Raw genomic sequence first — 20,756 nt, 5'->3', positions numbered from 1 at the left:
GTGGCCTTCTCGGTTGTTTCTTGACGTCCACTCCAAGTCCTCTAGATCATGTTTGTTCCAAAAAGCACGTCCCCGAAGGTTTCATTCCGTTTGGACTCCGTTTGATATTCCTTTTCTGTGAAACACTAAAATAGGCAAAAAAAAGCAATTTGCACTGGGCCTTGGGTTAGTAGGTTAGTCCCAAAAATAATATAAAAGTGTATAATAAAGCCCATTAAACATCCAAAACAGAATATATAATAGCATGGAACAATCTAATATTATAGATACGTTGGAGACGTATCAACCTACGCATCAAAACCACAATGATTTTTTGTCAAGTGTGCTATTTTAACCTTCAACAAGGACCAGGCGTAGTCAAACTCGATTCAACTAAAAATTGAGAAACAGACACCCACTAGCCACTTGTGTGCGAAGCACGTCGGCAGAACCAGTCTCATGAACGCGGTCATGTAATGTCGGTCTGGGCCGCTTCATCCAACAATACCACCGAATCAAAGTAAGACGTTGCTGGTAAGCAGTATGACTATTATCTCCCACAAATCTTTTGTGTTCTACTCGTGCATATAACATCTACGCATAGACCTGGCTCAGATGCCACTATTGGGGAAAGTAGTAATTCATAAAATTTCATACGATCACGCAAGATGTATCTACGTGAAGCATAGCAACTAGAGGGGAGAGTGTCTTCATACCCTTGAAGAACGCAAAGCGGAAGAGTTTATCAACGTGGTTGATGTAGTCGTACACCTTCACGATCCGTCCGATCAAGTACCGAGAGTATGGCACCTCCATGTTCAGCACATGTTCAGCTCGATGACGTCCTCGCCTTCTTGATCCAGCAAGACGGGCGGAGTAGTAGATGAGTTCCGGTAGCACGACGGCGTGGTGACGGTGTTGGTGAAGAACAATCTCCGCAGGGCTTCGCCAAGCATAACAAAAACTATGACGAAGGATAAACTAGAGGGCGGGATTGCCGGCACACAGCTTGGTGTTTCTTAATGTGTCTTTGGTGCTAGCCCTGACCCTCTATTTATATGTTGAGCCCCGGGGTCGAAACTTGGAGTAAAAGCCTCCTCAAAGTCGGTTTTGCCCGCAAGGAATTGTCCTACTCGGACTTCCGGGACCAGAAGCCATATTCCTTGGCATCTGGCCTAGATAACATGGGCCTCGGTGTCTGGCCCAGGGCCAGACGCCAGGGTTCCGGCGTTTGGCCCCCTGAACTCCGCAAAACTCCTTTTGCTCTGACCTAAAGCCTCGTGGGCTTCACCCCTTGGTTGAACCATATCATCCTATATATAATCTTTACCTCCAGACCATTCCGGAGCTCCTCATCATGTCTGTGATCTTATCCTGGACTCCGAACGATATTCGGTCACCAACATACATAACTCATATAGTACTATATCGCTAACGAACGTTAAGTGTGCGGACCCTACGGGTTTGAGAACTATGTAGACATGACCGAGACACCTCTCTGGTCAATAACCAATAGCAGAACCTGGATGCCCATATTGGTTCCTACATATTCTACGAAGATCTTTATCGGTCAAACCTTATGATAACATACGTTATTTCCTTTGTCATCGGTATGTTACTTGCCCGAGATTCGATCGTTGGTATCCTCATACCTAGTTCAATCTCGTTACTGGAAAGTCTCTTTACTCGTTCTGTAATGCATCATCCCGTAACTAACTCATTAGTCACATTGCTTGCAAGGCTTATAGTGATGTGCATTACCGAGAGGGCCCAGAGATACCTCTCTCATACTCGGAGTGACAAATCCTAATATTGATCTATGCCAACCAAACAAACACCTTCGCGGACACCTGTAGAGCATCTTTATAATCACCGAGTTACATTGTGACATTTGATAGCACACAAGGTGTTCCTCTGGTATTCGGGAGATGCATAATCTCATAGTCAAAGGAATATGTATAAGTCATGAAGAAAGCAATAGCAGTAAAACTTAACGATTGTTATGCTAAGCTAACGGATGGGTCTTGTCCATCACATCATTCTCCTAATGATGTGATCCCGTTCATCAAATGACAGCACATGTCTATGGACACTAAACTTAACCATCTTTGATTAACGAGCTAGGCAAGTAGTGTCATACTAGGGACACTTTGTTTTGTCTATGTATTCACACATGTATCAACTTTCTGGTTAATACAATTCTAGCATGAATAATAAACATTTATCATGATATATGGAAATATAAATAACATCTCTATTATTGCCTCTAGGGCATATTTCCTTCAGCACTAACATGATGAACAACATCAGACAGTCGACCGCACTGCTTCGGTTGGAAAACCACACTGCATCAAATGGTCAAGTGAACCGCATTACTTGTTGGAGTTATTATTTTTCTTTTCTACCCCAGCGTATGTTCTGCACTGCAAGGATGCGGAATAGGTGCACCTCCTTATTTTGAAGGAGGCTGCTTGACTGATTCCGGAGCCGTATGGGCCTCTGGAATAGTATTCGGCTAGGGGCTCAATTGGATATGACCCCCATCGCTAGTCTCCAGGGGGATTTGCTCCCCCATGTGTCCGGCAGCCGAGGTATCACCCTCTGGCGCCACCTTGACGGCCTCTTGTACCTCTCCCTGGCCTTGGAAGGTCCTTCGAGACAACACCTCGGCGTCGTCCGTGGCCTTGGGAGAGGAGGCCGCCGGAAGTGACCCGCTGTCCATCACATTTGGATCCAGTGAGTTCCCCGGAGATGAGGATCGCTGGGGGCGGGCATGGGCCGGACTGCTGCACATGATTCGACATATTAAAACCACAAAGTAAAGAGGCTGGATATATGTGTGTATAAGTGCCTTTGAGTACTTACGATTCGGCCAGGGGCTTCTCCCTAGGGCACCACTCGGAGCTGCTGTCAGTGTCCAGCGGGGAGTTGTCCGCGAGGAAGACCCTCCCCTTCTTGGACGCATCTGCATCCAGATCCGTGGAGGCTGCCCTTTTCTTCCTTCCCCCCCAGGGGAAGAGTTGCTTTCCTCCTCCTCGTCGTCGTCGTCCTCGGCGGCGGGGGAGGAGTGGGTTTCGGCGTCTTCGGACGTCACGTCCGAAGTGCCTTTACGGCGAAGGCCGCCTCTACCCGCCTAGCCCTTCTTCTTGGCCTTCTTCTCCGGCGCCTGGTAGGGCGCCGGAACCAGCATCTTCATCAGAAGTGGGATAGCTGGGTTTTCGGGCAGGGGAGCCGGACACTCGATCCGCTCCGCCTTCTTTGTCCAGCCCTGAAAAGATAAATAGGGAAGCTTAGACATCCTCCTTGAATGTACAGGTGAAGGATACACCTTGAAATATGAAAAACTTACCGGGCTGGCGGGATGGGTCAGGTTGTACCCACGATCCTCGTTCATATTCGGCCACGTCTCATTGGCCTTAAAAATCACATTCCAGATGCCTTCGTGCATAGCGCCAAAGAACTGTTGCAGGGTCTGGTGCTTGGCTAGATCGAACTCCCACAAATGGCATGTCCGGCTTTGATAAGGAAGGATCCGGCGAAAAAGCATAACTTGGATCATGTTGACGAGCTTGATGTTCTTGTCCACCATGCTCTTGATGCACGTCTGTAGCGCTGTCAGCTCGTCCGACGATCCGTCGGTTTTGATACCGACAACGACCACTAGCGGGTGTGTCCGGGGTGTTACAGTTGGCCTTGTCATACTGTAGTTCTTCGTCTTCTTCACTTCATGGAAGTAGCATTGATGGACTGCTAGTGTTTAGTTTTTGTTTTCATTTGTATTGATGAACAATGTGAAACTATGTATGTATAATTGTATATATGGATGAACTCCGTGAAACTATGTATGCATTGGATGTTTTAATACAATATGTGTTCTATTGCATTGATGGACTGCTAGATGTTGGATAGATGGGATATGTTTGAGGTTGAAACTATATATATCATGTATGTCTTTTGAAAATGCAGGGATATAACAAAAAACAGAAAAAACAGTAACAATACAGGCACTTTGCCATCTGCGACCAACGGCAAAGTGGCCACGTGGCAACAACCTGTGCAACCTGGGAGCTGACCCATTTGTACACTTTGCCGTTCGTGGCAGACAGCAAAGTCCGGAGAGCTTTGTTGTATGTGGCAGACGACAAAGAGATAGGTGGAGTGACACGTCTGCTGATGTCACAAGGCATACGGCAAAGGGGAGGGCATGTTTGCCGTCCGCTGGAGGACGACAAAGCCTCCCGTTAGCCATGTAACATGGCTAACATATGTTCTTTGCCATCCACGTAGTTTGCCGTCTGCTTTCCTGGGAAAGCTGATAGCAAATTTCTTTGTCGTTTGCTATGCGAAAGCTGACGTCAAAGAAGCTGTTTACCGTAGCTTACTGTGCCGGACAGGTTTGCCTTCGGTGGCTGATGGCAAAGAAGTTTGTCATCAGTTTTCTGGGCCTTTTTCCTCTGCCATGGCAGACGGCAAAGAAGATGATTCCTGTAGTGCATGGAACAATAAAAAATAATAGATACGTTGGAGACGTATCAGAGGCGAGCGCCCGTTCCTCTTTGGGGCGATGGGACTGTGAGCCGACTCGACAGTGTCTTCCCTGACGGATCTGCTGTGTATCTTGTACGTGACTGGGACACGGCCGGGTTCTGCTATTCGGCTGCCTTCAGTAAGGCTCTGATCAGCCATAATTCTTCACCTGCCTCGGATCGAGATGGCTGGATGGAATCAGCGATTCGAGTGGCGACAACAAGACTTTGAATAGGAGTATGGAACACTTGGTTATCTTGGCGCGGACCACCCGAACACACCTGACATTGTCATCGATTGGAACTAGGCTGACGCGGTCTTCGAGCTTGATCATCAAGTGATTTCTGGAGGGCCTCCAGACGGTTGCGCTCAGCCAAGATGACTTGGCGCACAGCTTTCAAAGCTGAGCTTCGGCGGTCGTCCCGGTGATGGGCGTCCGGAGAGCCTGCTCGCTCCTACGCTGCAACTCTTCTCTTTGTTGTCAAGTGAGAGGTTGGGGATAGTACTTGCCATTGTGGTGGCCTTCGTCGCCGCCGAAGTCGACACGGGGGGCACCGCTGCCACCCGCGCCGTCACGGGTGAACCCAGGCGGGCGATGCGGGGAATCAACCATCAACACCTCTGCAGCAGGGTTGCTGCTCTAGCACTCGGATAAGCCGTCCGAGTCCCCCTGGAAGGAGGCGAACGAATTGAGAGCAGGCTCATTGAATTCTATTGCCGCGATTTGCAGGGCCGCGATTTGATGCGACACCACATGCTTGATCCCCCGCTGGAGCCGTGAATGCCCGGAGCGCTTGCGACGACGGCCGGCGGGGCAAAGAGGCGCTGACTAGTACGGCGATGACGGTTGTCAGAGTAGAATCTAGAAGTACTGGTGTGGAAGTGCACTGCGCCGCAGATGGGCAACGCTTCTACATCTAGCGGGGCCTCCTGAAACCACGCCGAATCGTTAGCGATGAAGGCGAGGGCGCCGAAACGGATCTCGCCGCCCATAGTCAGTGCGCCGCTGGATACCATGATGATGATCGGGGAAAAATGCAACTACGCGATAAGTGGCTAGACGTCTGCCCCATGGTGGGTGCCAACTGTTGTGGGAACGAGTCTGACAGTAGTGTATGGGGGTATGAATTAGGGGGCAGAGCCTAGCTATGACGCAGTTGTTACACTCGGATTAACTAGTCCGACCCCTCTCGGTGGAGGTAAAAAACCTAGGTCTCGGTGCTCTGGAGCTGGATTATTGGAACGTACAGATTACAAAGGATTGCGAACCCTTGGAATGGAGCACGGGGTGGTTTATATAGTGACCGATCCATGCCATGAATGCCACCATTACCAGGGGATAAAGGGGAGTTAAGGGCGCCATTACTGTTAATGGGCGAACTAATTACACATTAAGAGGGGCAACGTGCGTCCTGACCGTTGCTCCTCCTGGCCTTCTCTGTCAAGTGAGTGTCAGGTACTCCAAGTGAGGTAAGATGTCTTCCTTCCGAGTGGGTCTTCCTTCCGAGTGGATTTTCAGTACCGAGTGGGTCTTCTATTCCGAGTGGATCTTCAGTACCGACTGGGTCTTCTATTCTGAGTGAATCTCAGTTTGTAAATTGCCGACTCACCAGTCTGGCCTTCGCACTCTGTACTTGGTGTGAGGAGTCCTACGGTAGGGTATGTAGGTCAGGCATGTTACCCTATCCCTAGTACATGTCCTCTTCAACCGGTCTCCGCGGCGCGCCGTTCACCAAAGGGTGCATGAGGGCCCCATCCTGCCAGATCATGCACCGGAGGACGTCGGCGACAAGGAGGAACAGGTAGGGGAAATCAGGTCCCCTTGGCGAAGGCCGCACCAGACTTCGAACCACTGCCCCGGCACGCCGTTGAGAAGGACAGCCGAATGGGAAGACTGGAAGATGGCGTCCATCCAGTCACACCACAACTCAGGGAAGCCGCGAACCAGCATGATCCGACCGAGACTCCCCCAGTCAATGGAGTCGAAGGCTTCCGCAAAGTCGACCTTGAGGACAAGGGTTGGGGCAGGACGACGGTGGCACCATTGGACGAGCTCGGCAGCGTAGGCGAAGTTTTCAGAGATGTTGCACCCGGCGAGAAAGCCGGACTAGTCCTCGTCGATGAGGCCCACGATCTGCTGCAGCCTCGCAGTGAGTCCACGGCAGAGGATAAGAGCCCTACTCCGGTGCTCCCCCCTAACCTAATTTCGGAGGGGTATTTTTGTCCCTGCGAGTTTGTTTTTTTCCTGGCCCCCCGCAGCCCAGATCCAAGCCCTGTCTAGCCCTGTATAACCCAGACCGTATACGTACAGTACCCTGATCCAAAAAAACATCACACGACCCCACGTCCACGTAAGACCTTCCGAATCCAATCATTCACGTGAGCAGCTCCATCAATCTCGCGAGCATTGACGCAGCTCCATAAGTCACGTAGTAGATCTCCAGCGGCGGCTATCTCATCGCCGGCGATCTCGTCGGACAGCGGGTGCGGCAACGTCATGAATCTCCAATGAGCGCGCACAGGTACCGCATCCCGCGTCCCCCCTCTAGTCTCGCTCGCGGCAACATCGAACGAACTGCCGCCACGCCAGTGGTAGTGGTTAACCTAGCGAGGCGGGTAACCTAGCTACCCGGCGGCGCATGCGATCATGGATCTTGTTCCAGTAGTGCTGCTCCTCGTGATCTGGGTTCATGTAGCGTCGGTTGCCGTTGGCTGTGCGCACTACCAGTATCGTTATTTGATGTGGCGGCTAACCTAGGTATTCGGCGACAGAGGTAATCGCAGATCTAGCTAGGTTTTGAGATCGTGCAGTTCCTCGCGATTGAAAGTGATCACGACGGGTGCTGTGGCCGTCTTCCTTACTAAGTTTGGCAGATCTGAACGGCCTCGGTTATGGTTGTTTACATAACATCCGTGATTGTGTGCTATGTGTTGTATATTTCATCATTGATAATGTTTGCACATGTGATGATACATATTATTGGTTGTAGGAAATGGCGGACGAGTTGTTAACTGATATCATGGTAGACATGGAGTTTGGAGAACTAATGAAAGGCTGGATAGAAGATTGGTCAGATGATGAAAATTCAGATCATGAAGATCGGTCAGAGAATGGGAACGAATGGGACGATCTTAATGTGAGTGGCATTGTCATGTTGTAATTTTTTGGTGGCATCCGACAACATTAAATCTTTGTGTAGAAAATTTATAGATCGATGAGCTTGATGATGATCAGGAAAACCACTCGGAGCTCTCGAATGAAGATTACATTAGTCAGGTACGTAAGTGAAATTTTTTGTTGGCTTGCAAATTGAATTTCTTCTGGAATATTATATGATAAGTAATTATGTATTTGTGTTGTATTTTTCAGTTCATTTCCGAATGTCATAATGCATACGACTATTACGGTGAATCCGACGCGGAGACATGACTTAACAACGAATCATGAGATGCACCTGATTCTGGGGAGTCCGAGTCGTCGGTCATCATGAGTGAGGTATGTGTGTAACCAATGTTCTATGGAAGTAAGTAATGTTAAACCATAGAAAACTGTTTTCATGGCTGTGGTTTGATTGTGTAGGTGACACAAGATGATGGGGCAAAGAATGTCCAAGATACTCCAGTGTAGATTATAAGAGGGATATGTTCATGCAGATAATGGAAATGACCTTTACGTCTGACGATGCTGCGTATGATTTCTACAACAGCTATGCTAGAGATAATGGTTTCAGCATTAGAAAGAATAAGGTTAGGTATAGCAAAATGGAGTCACGTCATATGCGTTATAGGCGGTTTGTTTGTTCGAGACAAGGGAAACGTGACATCAAGTTGCTAACCGAGGAAGGACACAGCCGTAGTCTCAGAGCCGAGACACGCTGCTTTTGCAAAGCGCACCTGACCGTCAAGCTTGACCAAAAGCATGGGGTTTGGTATGTTGAAAGTTTTGAGGACAAGCATAGCCATATGTTGGCAACCCCGGACGAGGTACCTTTTCTTTGGTCGCACAGAAAAATCAAAGAGTACCAGAAGCATGAGATAATGTCCATGGGAGCTGCATGGATTAGAATTCATGACATGATGGATTGCTTCATCAGCAAACATGTATGGTACGGCGGTGTTGGTTTTACCAGGCGTGAAATATACAACATTTGCGGCAAGGAGAAGAGGAAGCTGCTTTCAAAAGGTGATGCTGCCACAGCCATAGGCATCATGGCCAGTAGGAAACAGAGGGATCCTAGCTTCTTTTTCGAGTACAAGCTAGATAAGGAAGGACATTTGAATAGGATGTTCTGGTGCGACTCCTAGTCTCGTCATGACTATGAGGACTTCGGCGACGTCCTTGTATTTGACATCACGTACAAGATGAACCGCTATGGTATGCCATTCATACCTTTTGTTGGTCTTAACAATCACCAGAAGACCACTGTTTTTGGTTGTACCATAGTTTCGGACGAGACCGAGGAGACATAAGTGTGGCTTCTGCAGACTTTTTTGAGGTCCATGTATCAAAAGATGCCTAAGAGTGTTATCATAGACGCCGACACTGCGATGAACATAAGTGTGGCTTCTGCAGACTTTTTTGAGGTCCATGTGTAAAAAGATGCCTAAGAGTGTTATCACAGACGCCGACACTGCGATGATCAAGGCAATTCGCGAAGTCTTGCCAGACGTGTGGCACCGTATATGTACGTGGCACATAGAGAAAAATATGAAGATTCACCTCATTCACAAGTCCTTGAAGGAGTTCCGAACTCTTCTGTACTACAACACGTCCACGGCCATGTTTGAGGAGAGATGGCACGCATTTTCCAAAAGATGGCAGTCGGAAAAAACTGTAACATGGTTGAGGCAGATGTATAAGAAGAGGAGACTGTGGGCCGCGGCTTATCTAACAGAGGGGTTTTGGCTTGGCATGAAAAGCAACCACCGGAGTGAAAGCCTGAACTCATGCCTTCACCTCCGCCTAGACGCTAAAATGACCCTGGTGGATATGATTTTGCACTATGAGAACGCCGTTGTGTGTATCCGTGAAAACGACGCGCGAGATGACTGCACGACCTCACAGAGCTTACCAGTGCCAGTTACTAGCTCGAGGGAACTTGAGATAGCTGCTTCTCACGTCTTCACTCCAGCAAACTTCTTTATGTTGCAGGATGATCTTAGAAAAATTGACGGCATGGAGATTGTAGAAATTAAGTTGGGAGACGGATCACAACAGTACATTGTGGCCTGGAAGAATAACCGGAAGCGCCGTTTTTGGGTGGAGTATACACCAGTAAATTCCGCAGAAACTATAAGGTGCAGCTACAGAAGAATGATTCGAAAGGCTATACCTTGCAAGCACATATTCCATGTACTGAAGCACTTGAACATATCTGAAATACCAAAGTTTTTAGTTCTTGTTCGGTTCACGAAAGAAGCAAGGTTGGGACTGCCCGCGAGGCGCACAAGCGATTTGTTGGGATTTGGTTGGACTGGGGCCGGGGAAAGAATGAAATATAGCCAGGTCAGTGTGTTAGCGTCTGAAGCTATGCATGCGGCATGCAAACACCCTGCTTTGTGGGATCAGTTACAGGAGAGTTTGAAGGCTGTGATAGCTGAGTCATGAGTATGATCTGCTACAGGAAAATTTGTTGAAGCAAACAAATGACATCAGTAAGTGTGCAGTTGAATATGTGGACGATGGTGAAGGCAACATGATTGAGGTTAAAGATCCTATGAAAGTGTCAAGCAAAGGTGCAACAAAGTTAGATGAGAGTCGCCCTGTCTCCAAAAATTGGTAGACCACTCTCTTTTGATGAGTTGAAAACCCGGTGCGGCGCTTGCAAATTGGTAGGACACACTAGACATAGCAAGAAATGCAAACTAAATCAGAAGTAAGTGTTTGTATGCATTGTGGATTATTAAATTTTGTATCATTCATTAACTTAGCTTGTCTTTTATCATCTACAGAAAAGTGGAGAAGGAACAAGAGTAGAACACTTACTTCAATTATTTACTGTGTTAATCGGCCGGCTCATACTTTGGCTAAAGGTAGCTGTAGGCGATTGTGTTTCTTTGGTTTGGAGGCTTTCGCCCCCTGATTGTATCCTTAGTGTATTAGTAGACGAGAATCCAGTCTTTGTTTAAATAAAGTAAGATGTTTCCCTCTAAACAAAAATCAAAAAAATTATTTACTATGTTATGACCGGGGCGGGAGGTAGAAAGAATATTGTACATTTCCCCTACCCATGTCCTAAAAGCCATTAAATAAGTAACTGTACCACTCTCCTCCCCACCACACACTCACCAACCTCCCACGGGCGCCGGTTTGAACTCCCCTCTTATCCCCACCTACATTAGATTGAGAAAACCCTCGCCGGCGACCGCTGCAGCCGCCTCCATGGAGAGAAGCCTCGGCTGGCAGAGAGCGATGATGGACCTCGCCGGCGATGATGGACCTCGCAGTTGACGGAGGTGTGCGGCTGGTTCCCCAGCACGGAGATGTTGGTCAACCACGCACGTGGCCTCGTCAAAGTCCTCACCGACGCCGAGAGGAAGCACGCCTTCCCCTACGGCCACGGCATCCTGCCGGCTGTCCTCCTCGTGTGGGCAATGCGAGAGGCCACGCTGAGTGACTCCCCTGCTCAGCGCACAAGGTGGTGGATGTACCGCTCCACCACCATGACGCTGCGGCCAGATTCAGCACGCGTCGCGTCGAGGGTGGAGCGTTTCGACATCGAGCTCGCTCTCCCTACGCCTGTCAGCCCGGACTACCAGGTCCGCCATGTGCCGAAGCCAGTGCTGCCGTTGGGCTCTGATGTCGTGGAGGACGACGTGGAGGAGGTACTGTTCATCCCTGATGACCATGAGGAGGGCGAGGAGGACACTGTGCAGATGGTAGCGCCGGTCGCCGTCGAGGGTGGCAAGAGAATGCCCATCGACGTCGAGCTCCTTCCCCTCCTCCCTGACATAGTGAAGGTGGAAGAAGAGGAGGTGGCTCAAGATCAGGTGGCTCAGAATCAGGTGGCGCTGCTGTCGAACAGAAAGGCGGTCAAGAAGAAGGCTTCTCCGTGTGTGGTGCGCCGCTCACGCCGCCTCAAATTTCTGGAGAAGTGAAGATGGGCATAGTTGCTGAAGGAGGAGGAAGCTGCTGGTTATGTTAAGTTAAGTATGCTGTTATATGTTTCAGCATATAAGTTAACATTATTTTGGGTTTGATGTTGGTTAGGTATGCTTTTATATGTAAGCATATAAGTTATGCAATCGGTACGGTTTGATCAGGTTCTTTGTGGCTGAAGAACTGAATATCTACTGCTCACCCTAAGTGTCAAGTTCAGTTAAATTTCTAAATATTGAATATGTACTGTTGCTTTGCTTCAGTGTTGCATGAAAGGAGGAGGAAGCTGCTAGATGTTGCTCCTATGTTGCAACAAGACAATGAACTGGGTTGCTGCATAAATCAGTAGTGTTGCTAGGTGATGTGCCCATGTGCATCACATACCAAATTTAGAACATGCCAAAAGTACATTGTCTGCCAAATATAGAACATGCCAAAAGTGCATTGTCTGCCAAATACAGAACATGCCAAAAGTGCATTGTCTACCAATCATGATGGCCCCATGTTATTTATGCTGCAATCTCTATCACACTTTGCCCATAAACTGAATAGCAAATAATTCAGCAGCATTTCATCATGTCAATTACAATGATGTCAATAACTTTATGAACAATCTACTTGCTAACTATGATAGCAATCATAGTGGCAAGCAGGCCAAGATACAGAAGACCTCCAAATCCTAAAATCCTATCCCTATAGAGCAATATTTCCTTGTGCATCTTAACCATTACCCTCTTTTCTTTCTCATTCCTTTTAATTTCAGCTTCAAATTCTGTAATCTTAGTCTCCAGTTTCTTGTTCTTCATGGCAAGATACTTAATGACTGACTTTGCTTTGCTATCCCACTCCCCATCAACCCATTCAACATACTCAGAAGTGATATCATCCTAAATAAATCATGAGCAATTCAAGTCATTTTATAACTGAACTTGTCATTGCAAGCGTTAAACACTGAACATTTTTGCAGCTTGACCGCAATAGCAGTACTAGTTTGAAGATCATGATCAGTAGACTAACCTCAAACACACATCCCCCGAGTGCGCTGCCAAAATTTTCTGCATCTATGCAGACATGGCCACCAGGAGTTTCCTGATGACCACATAGATGGAGCTTGTCATGGCCAAAGGTGATGAATTGTGGGCGATAGTGTTGGGATGTAAAGAACAACGGTAAAGAACTTACCTTTTTGCCACCAAAGTGTAGCACTGAAGAAACCCTAGCCATGGGTTCTCCCGACCCGCCGCCGCCCACGAAACCCCCATCCCCTGTTCCACTCGATCCGCCGCCGCTACCTCTTGTGCCACTGAATCCGCCCCACCTGCTTGCAGGACCCAGGGTTCGACCTAACCTGCGGTCGCCACCGCTCTTCTCGCCGCAGCCGCCACCGCCCGACGCCCAGCTCGCTGTCATGCTTTCACCGTCGAGATTTGGAGGCACAAATGGAGAGAGAGGGCTAGGGATTTGGAAAGGGAAATGAGAAAAGGGGAAAGATCGATGTGAACCTGGCAAAATGGGCTGGTGTAGCGCCGCCGGCACGATAGCCCGCCTGTGGGGCCCCTCATGTGGTTAGATGGGTCGTGCCTGGCATCATGGTGAGTACAGAAAAAGTTAATTATACATATAATAAAAACAACGGGTTTGTAAGACAAAATAGAAAAACATGATGCCTGATAACACGTGATAGAGCCAACGAGCTGACATGACTAATTTTGATCAGTGTAATATTACATTTTGGCTCGATATATTTACTTATCTACCGTGACTACTTTTCATAATCATGTGATGAGGGGGAATTACCAGGAGATTATGCAAGATGATGACATGCAGATAGCTAAGGCAGAAGGCTAAGCTTGGTAGAGTTTTTAAAAAAGTAAAGATTGTGAAAATTTTAATATGAAACTTACGAGGGCAGTTGAAGAGAAAAATAGACTATTATAAAAAATTGAAGAACGAGAAAAATATTAAGCAAGAACACTTGATAAGTGAAGCCGTGAAAAATACAGTTATAAAAAATTGGAGAATGAGAAAAATATTAAGCACGAACAATTGATAAGTGAAGCCAAAACTTTATTGGTACGACCAAATTGTCTTCTCCGAGCGAATTGTATGACCGAATTGTCTGATACGAGCGAATTGTCTGGCAGACACTTACACATGTATATGTCACAATATTCGAGATGCCCTGTTTATTACATAAAAATGATAGAACCCCTAAGATAATCATGCCATTGAAACCTTCGACCGGACTAAATCCAAACCACTAAAACTTCAATCTTGCATGCCGCATGAATTCTTCAGGCGCGCATTTTCCTTGCGATTTCGCGAATTTTGTTCTTAACACACTCCATCATGTTCGAAGGTGACATAATCAACTCTGCGACGAAACGTCTTCTCCTTGCGTCAACGGTGGCCTGCAAAAAATGACATAAAGGTTACATGAACCGAAGTTACTACACGACCATAGTAGCTAGTCTACAAACGTAAATAACAGCATACTTGTGAAAAATTGCAGGTCATTCGGTCCCCGTCCCAATGTTCTAGACATTCTGTGACAAAAAGGCCACAAGATTTCCTGGTACATATGCAAACATTAGCGGTGAGCAATACGAACATGTGTGTTGTTGTATGAATGTGCATGATGTCCTATTAACTCACCCATCCTCTTGTTGGGGCATGTCATACTCCTTGATAGGCCACTTACTTACATCCAGATATTTCCCTGTTGTAATAAGATTTGCTAGGTGCATATCGTGTGCTATAGCCATTCTCTCTAAAGAGGATAGTGTTAAAGAATAAACATAAACAACATCTAAGACCAATGGAACAATTGTTGGTTATATTACCAGTGCTTTCACAGTCTTTTCTGTCAGGTCCAGAGGATAGAGCGAATCCAGAACTTGGAATTCTTGCTTGATCAAGTGCAAGACCACGGTAATCCAGTGGGCATTGTCGATATTCAACGCGATGTACATCTACATTGCAAAAAACCCATTATGGATCAAACGAAATACTTGATGAAATGTCCTATAGTGAAGAATTACAAACATAACGTACCTTATCACACATAGTATACTCTTTCGTGACTCTATTAACTGTTCTAGCTTTGGACAGAGCACTATCCATGTTGTAGCTCGACGGCAATGGATCGTCTCATGCAATAGCACTATCTACAAGGAATTTGGACCTCCATGCTGGACAGAGGTAACGATCATGACCAACACGCAGCTCCAAATGTCCCATATAAGCATCAATTACCTTCATAGAATATCAGGGGATTACATGTTGAAAGTTGAGACATAGATTATTGAGAATGTTAATAACAGGACATGCAAGTAGAACTTACATCGTCGGACATCCGTCTGTGAGTTAGTACCGGTCGAATCCTTTCGTAAGTCAGAGATATGCCATGCCCTTCACTGTAGTAAACTTTCTTCCCCTTAGTCTTCTCGGTGCTAGCAGCTAACTAGACAAATGAAACAGCTGCATCAATTATTTCCGGCGTCAACTCATCTTCCACAACCTCCGGCTCATATGCATTCGTAGCATATAACAAAATAAGAAAGTTAGTTACGATACCTCTAGTAGCAGTAGAAGTACCGGAGGGTTTCTGACCACGGTTGGGACGCCTGCTGGGCTTGTCAAGTGCATAGGGGGATTCAAATTTCTTAGGAACGGTCCTCTTGCGCTTACCGGACATAACTTCCTCATCCTTATCGATTGTTGCACCCTTTTTTCCATTCTCCTTAGCCATGAACTTGCTCACAGAAGATGGAGAAATGTCTATGTCCGATGAAGGTGCTTGAGTAGAAGTACCAACGACCCAAGGGTTTTCGGGTGTACCACCAAATTCATCATTATGCATAATAGGTGAAGCTTCCTTGTGTCCATTCATCTTCGGTGGGGTTTTCTGTTTGGCAAACAAAATCGTGTGAACATATCAGCACGTAAATAAATTAAAGGAGAAAATTATAGACAGAAATATATATACATAGTACCTCAGGTACGGTTTTATGGTTGGGAACCACTTCATCAGGCCACGTCATGTCAATGACAGGCTCTCCGCGTGAGTCTATGTCATCTTTGTACACGAATTCCTTCTTTTCATATGGACCGTTCTCAAACGAATCCAGTTCTTCATCCACATCATTGTCCGCGGATGGCACGACAGCAGCCGGCTTGTACATGACACCTGATATGTTCAACTTCTTAAACAACCTCTGCAATAGAAATATAAATTTAGTAATGCTAGCATGGTTGAAAACATCAAACATATTGTAAACTATAAAGTTTGGTTGTGACACCTCAGCAACTTGATCAGGGATTTGCCTCATCTGGGTGTGTATGAAGTCCATGCACTGCTTCATTAGAAGCTCCATCAAATCTTCCGACAATGGGGCTGTCATCGACATCTTTGTGTTTCCATTTGCAGGCTTGTTTTTTGGCTTCATGGTAGGCACATTATTTGGGATGTTGGGCTCCTGAGCCCTATACTCCTGGGTGATATTATTTTCGATCTGCATGCGATATTGAAGTACATGTGATGAATAAAAAATAAATATTATTAAGTTACAAAATATTTAATAAAGACGGAACACAATGACTTACCCTGACGTTCCACGGTCCCGCCCATTGTCATAGTTGAACCGATCTCTCCTAGTGGCTGCACCTTCGGTCCAGTTCCTCATAAGAGGTTGTATGGACAAGTTGGGATTATAGGCGCATTTGCCTTCGACCGGTTGCACCTTCTCCTAGTACAAGTACTACAAAAAAATATGAGGATTTAGATTTAGCACAATACATCACATAAAATTGCAATGATATGATAATTGACATTATGCAACGGGTCTCATATGTGTACCTGCAAGAGAGCCAAATTGCCTTTCGGCCATTGGCAGAGGTGTTTGCCTTTCATCACTAAACGAAGGCAATCAAGGAGAACACGCATGGTGAAGGCATTCTAGTTAATCTTTGAAATACGTTTCAAATCGGCGCATTTGCCTTCGACCGGTTGCACCTTCTCCCAGTACAAGTACTACAAAAAAATATGAGGATTTAGAGTTAGCACAATACATCACATAAAATTGCAATGATATGATAATTGAAATTATGCAACGGGTCTCATATGTGTACCTGCAAGAGAGCCAAATTGCCTTTCGGCCATTGGCAGAGGTGTTTGCCTTTTATCACTATTCGAAGGAAATCAAGGAGAACACGCATGGTGAAGGCATTCTAGTTAATCTTTGAAATACGTTTCAAATCATCGACCAAAGCGTAGTACTGCTTTGGCACAATCTTGCTCGACATGGGAGCAATAATTGTTCCTAACAGGACAAGGACTACTTTCCGAAGGAAATCATCGTCGGTAGCTTTAATTTTAATTATGTCCTCAATGAGATTATCTATCACTATGTTTTCTGATGTCTTACTGAGAAATTGTGGCGGCACCCGCTCCTTGATGTCCTCGCCTTCTTTAGTCAGAATGTCCGAAGAGGACAGTCCTTGGTTCTCGAGGTTAAAGATGCACTCGACGTCGACCGCACCGAGAGTCACCTCCCCAACCTGCTCTTGTATAGTGAATCTGGCCGTGCTGGCCTGAAAATTCTCAATCATATACCTAATCAGTAGGGTATGCATCTTAATAGATGGTATCTGCAGCATGCTGCACAATGTTGTATCAGCCCCTCTAGCGCGTTGACCGCTCAATAGAGCTGCAACAAGCTTGCACCATCTCTCAACGGCGCATACTATTTCTCCATTCAGCTCGTCCATCCCGTTGAAAGAAAATATATAACTTCATGACATTAGCGAACACTAAAGAAAAAATAACAATAGACATGCAAAAATATAAAACTTTCTGGTAGTAGCTAACACTAATTTAAAAATAACACTAATGCAAATACAAAACTAGCACCATGTATACTGCAACATGCAGCCAAGTGTGTGCTGACATGAGGCAATTAAAAAAATAACTACAACTGGTAATTGAATTTACTTGTATCTGATCAAGTTCTATGTGTATCAGATAAATTATATAATCAATAAATTTAATATGGTAAACTGTTACTAATTCGTCTGGTTGTCTTATTAACAGGCTGGCAAATTGATTAGTTGTAAATAACTAGAGTCTATAGCAATGGTACCTATTTGAGGTTCATCAACATCTAATGCTAATAACTCTTTAATGTTCTATGTGCACAACAATATAATTGGATCGTGTGACAAAAATATAATTGGATCATGTTTCAAAAAATCTATTGCATCATGCTTCTCGAGAAACAACATCTTATTCTACCATGCTATGAAAGAACCAAAGATTGTTTTCATCTACACCATCTGGTCAGAACGCATCCAGTCGAGTTGATACTAGTTGAAAATATGTGGTAAACCTAAGTCCATCAAAGCAACGAGACGGAGGAAGTAGCTTGCTAAGAAGGCGCGAGGTAAGGAGGATAATTTACTTGATCGGTCGACGAAGCTGAAAGACGTCGGCGATGCGTTGTCGACGTAGTTCATCGAGGTCGGCCTGCACGTGCGGACGACCTTGATCGTCTCGGGGTTTTTTGTGGCGTGTGGGATGCGGCGGACGGAGCTGTCGACGACTCGCCGGCATGAGGCGATCTAGTCGACGACATGTGCGAGGAGGAGGAGATTATATATGACGTCGACTCCTAGGCCGTCGTAACTTCCCTGTGGCCAATCTCGCGATCTATATTTTCCTCCATTGAAGCGAGGCTGAACGTGCTCCTCGATCATAGGGATTAGGAACATATGGATTAGCACGATCCCAGAATTGTGTAACAGAACGGCAACTACTCCCGTGATTGACGTGCGTGTGATCGACGTGCATGGAAAGTGCAGCGTTGTGGGCGCCAACAATATGGATCCGACAGCTATTTGCGGTCTTGGCCGGCCCACCTACCTGCATTGTTTCTTCCCTCAAAATAAATATCATTGGTTCTTCCCTAAAAAAACTCTTTGTGACACCTATTAGTTATTGTATACTTGTATATGTTCAACAATATTTATAGTATCTCTATCATTTCTACAATATTATACATTCAAATGTATTGTTCCTCTTTCCCTTTTAATTTGGTTTTCCTATTATTTTATGTTTTCTCCTTATTCCTATTTTTTTGTTCATGTTTCATAATTCCATATCACTTCTTCTCATTGTTTTCAATTTCATTAAAAATATGTACGATTAAATGTTATCCTATTTATGACTTCCTAATTGGTGGGACCGGCAAGGAAAACCACTTTCAGACCTGCCCTCCGGTAGACCCGAATGGTCCTGCTTGTACATGGTGCATGTGGAGGCATGCATGAGATGACACCAACTTTTGGGACCATGTGGGCATGGCCAATGTGGTCCCCCAGGGAAGGTGTGCACAAATTCGGACACAAAACGCACATTGCGTCACGTGGGGGCAGTGTTGTAGGGTTTTGTCACCGAAAAAACCCTAGAAAATGCGTTGAGTGTCGGAAATGAACGATACTTGTCATGCATGCATGCCATGGTCATCCTAGGGTATGCATAAAGTTTGGGATCATTTGGTGGGACCGTCAAGGAAAACCACTTTCAGACCTGCCCTCCGGCAGACCCGAATGGTCCTGCTTGTACATGGTGCATGTGGAAGCATGCATGAGATGACCCCAACTTTTGGGACCATGTGGGCTTGGCCAATGTGGTCCCTAGGCAAGGTATGCACGAATTCGGACACAAAACACACATTGCGTCACGTGGGGCAGTGTTGTAGGGTTTTGTCATCGGAAAAACCCTAGAAAATGCATCGAGTGTCAGAAATGAACGATACTTGTCATGCATGCATGCCATGGTCATCCTAGGGTATGCATAAAGTTTGGGATCATTTGGTGGGACCGTCAAGGAAAACCACTTTCAGACCTGCCCTCCGGTAGACCCGAATGGTCCTGCTTGTACATGGTGCATGTGGAAGCATGCATGAGATGACCCCAACTTTTGGGACCATGTGGGCTTGGCCAATGTGGTCCCCCAGGCAAGGTCTGCACGAATTCGGACACAAAACGCACGTTGCGTCACGTGGGGGCAGTGTTGTAGGGTTTTGTCGCCGAAAAAACCCTAGAAAATGCATCGAGTGACGGAAATGAACGATACTTGCCATGCATGCTTGCCATGGTCATCCTAGGGTGTGCATACAGTTTGGTCTCAATTGTTGAGACTGAGAATAAACCTGCTTCTAGTACATGGTGCATGTGGAGGCATGCATATGATTGTCCCAACTAGATTTGATTTAATTATATTTCAAGTATCAAATAGAAAATAAAATTTATAATTAGTAACGGAAACATATTATCTTACATTTAAAAAATAATTCAAATGTAAAAAAGATAAGATCTATCAGGACGAAGAAGTGCAATAGAAGATAACATATTATCTTACATTTTGGAAAAATTTCAAATATAAAGAAGAGAACAAATATTAGAATGAAGAAGTGAAATAAAACAGAACATTTTATCTTACAAACTAAAAATATTTCAAAAATAATAAAGAAAAGAAATATTAGAATGTAGAATTGAAATAAAACACACCATTTTAGTTTATATTTCGTAAATATTATCAATATACAAAAGAGAACGAACAAATGAAATAAAACACAACAGAATTTGGCATAATATTTTAATTTTAGTAAACACTGTTAGAAACAATATATAAAAAATAGATTTGATTTTAAATATTAGAAATATAAACAACAAAAGAAATTTTGGAGTTAAGAAGTGAAAAACAAAGAAACTATAAAACAGATTAGCGCGCGGGTAAGGCTGCCCTGGGCCAGCCTGCCCCAATTGGGCCCAAGGCAGAGCCCTGCAGGGCATAGCGCAGCGCACAACCGTGGGGTGGTGGGAGTTTAGTCCTACCTCGCTAAGCGAGAGAGCGCCGCACCGGTTTATATACCCGGCTGCGACTCCCCTCCCAAGCTCCTATCATATGCACACAGTACATTGCCTAACTCTCGTCCCCTCTGCCCCGTGGGGCCTACTAGCAGCAGAAATTCTGCACCACGGGCCTGCATCCTTGCCCATGAACGGCTGAGTTCCTAGTCGTATGCAGGCCGGGGTGTATGAATTCCCCTACTCTGGTAGGTGGGCACATTTTTTTGGCATTTTGCCATGT

At 45.8% G+C, this 20,756-nt stretch overlaps 1 pseudogene; it reads left to right on the top strand.

Annotated features, from left to right (window-relative positions):
- The first annotated feature begins 7,499 nt into the window (after positions 1–7,499).
- Positions 7,500–20,756, top strand: part of LOC147977465 (uncharacterized) — a 34,328-nt pseudogene continuing 21,071 nt past the window's right edge.

The sequence above is a fragment of the Triticum urartu genome, chromosome 4A, assembly GCF_056163025.1.
Source record: "Triticum urartu cultivar PI428250 chromosome 4A, HENAU_Tu73, whole genome shotgun sequence".
Lineage (NCBI taxonomy): Eukaryota > Viridiplantae > Streptophyta > Magnoliopsida > Poales > Poaceae > Triticum > Triticum urartu.
Note: the sequence above shows the minus strand (reverse complement) of the source record. Positions and strands in the feature narration are given on the sequence as shown.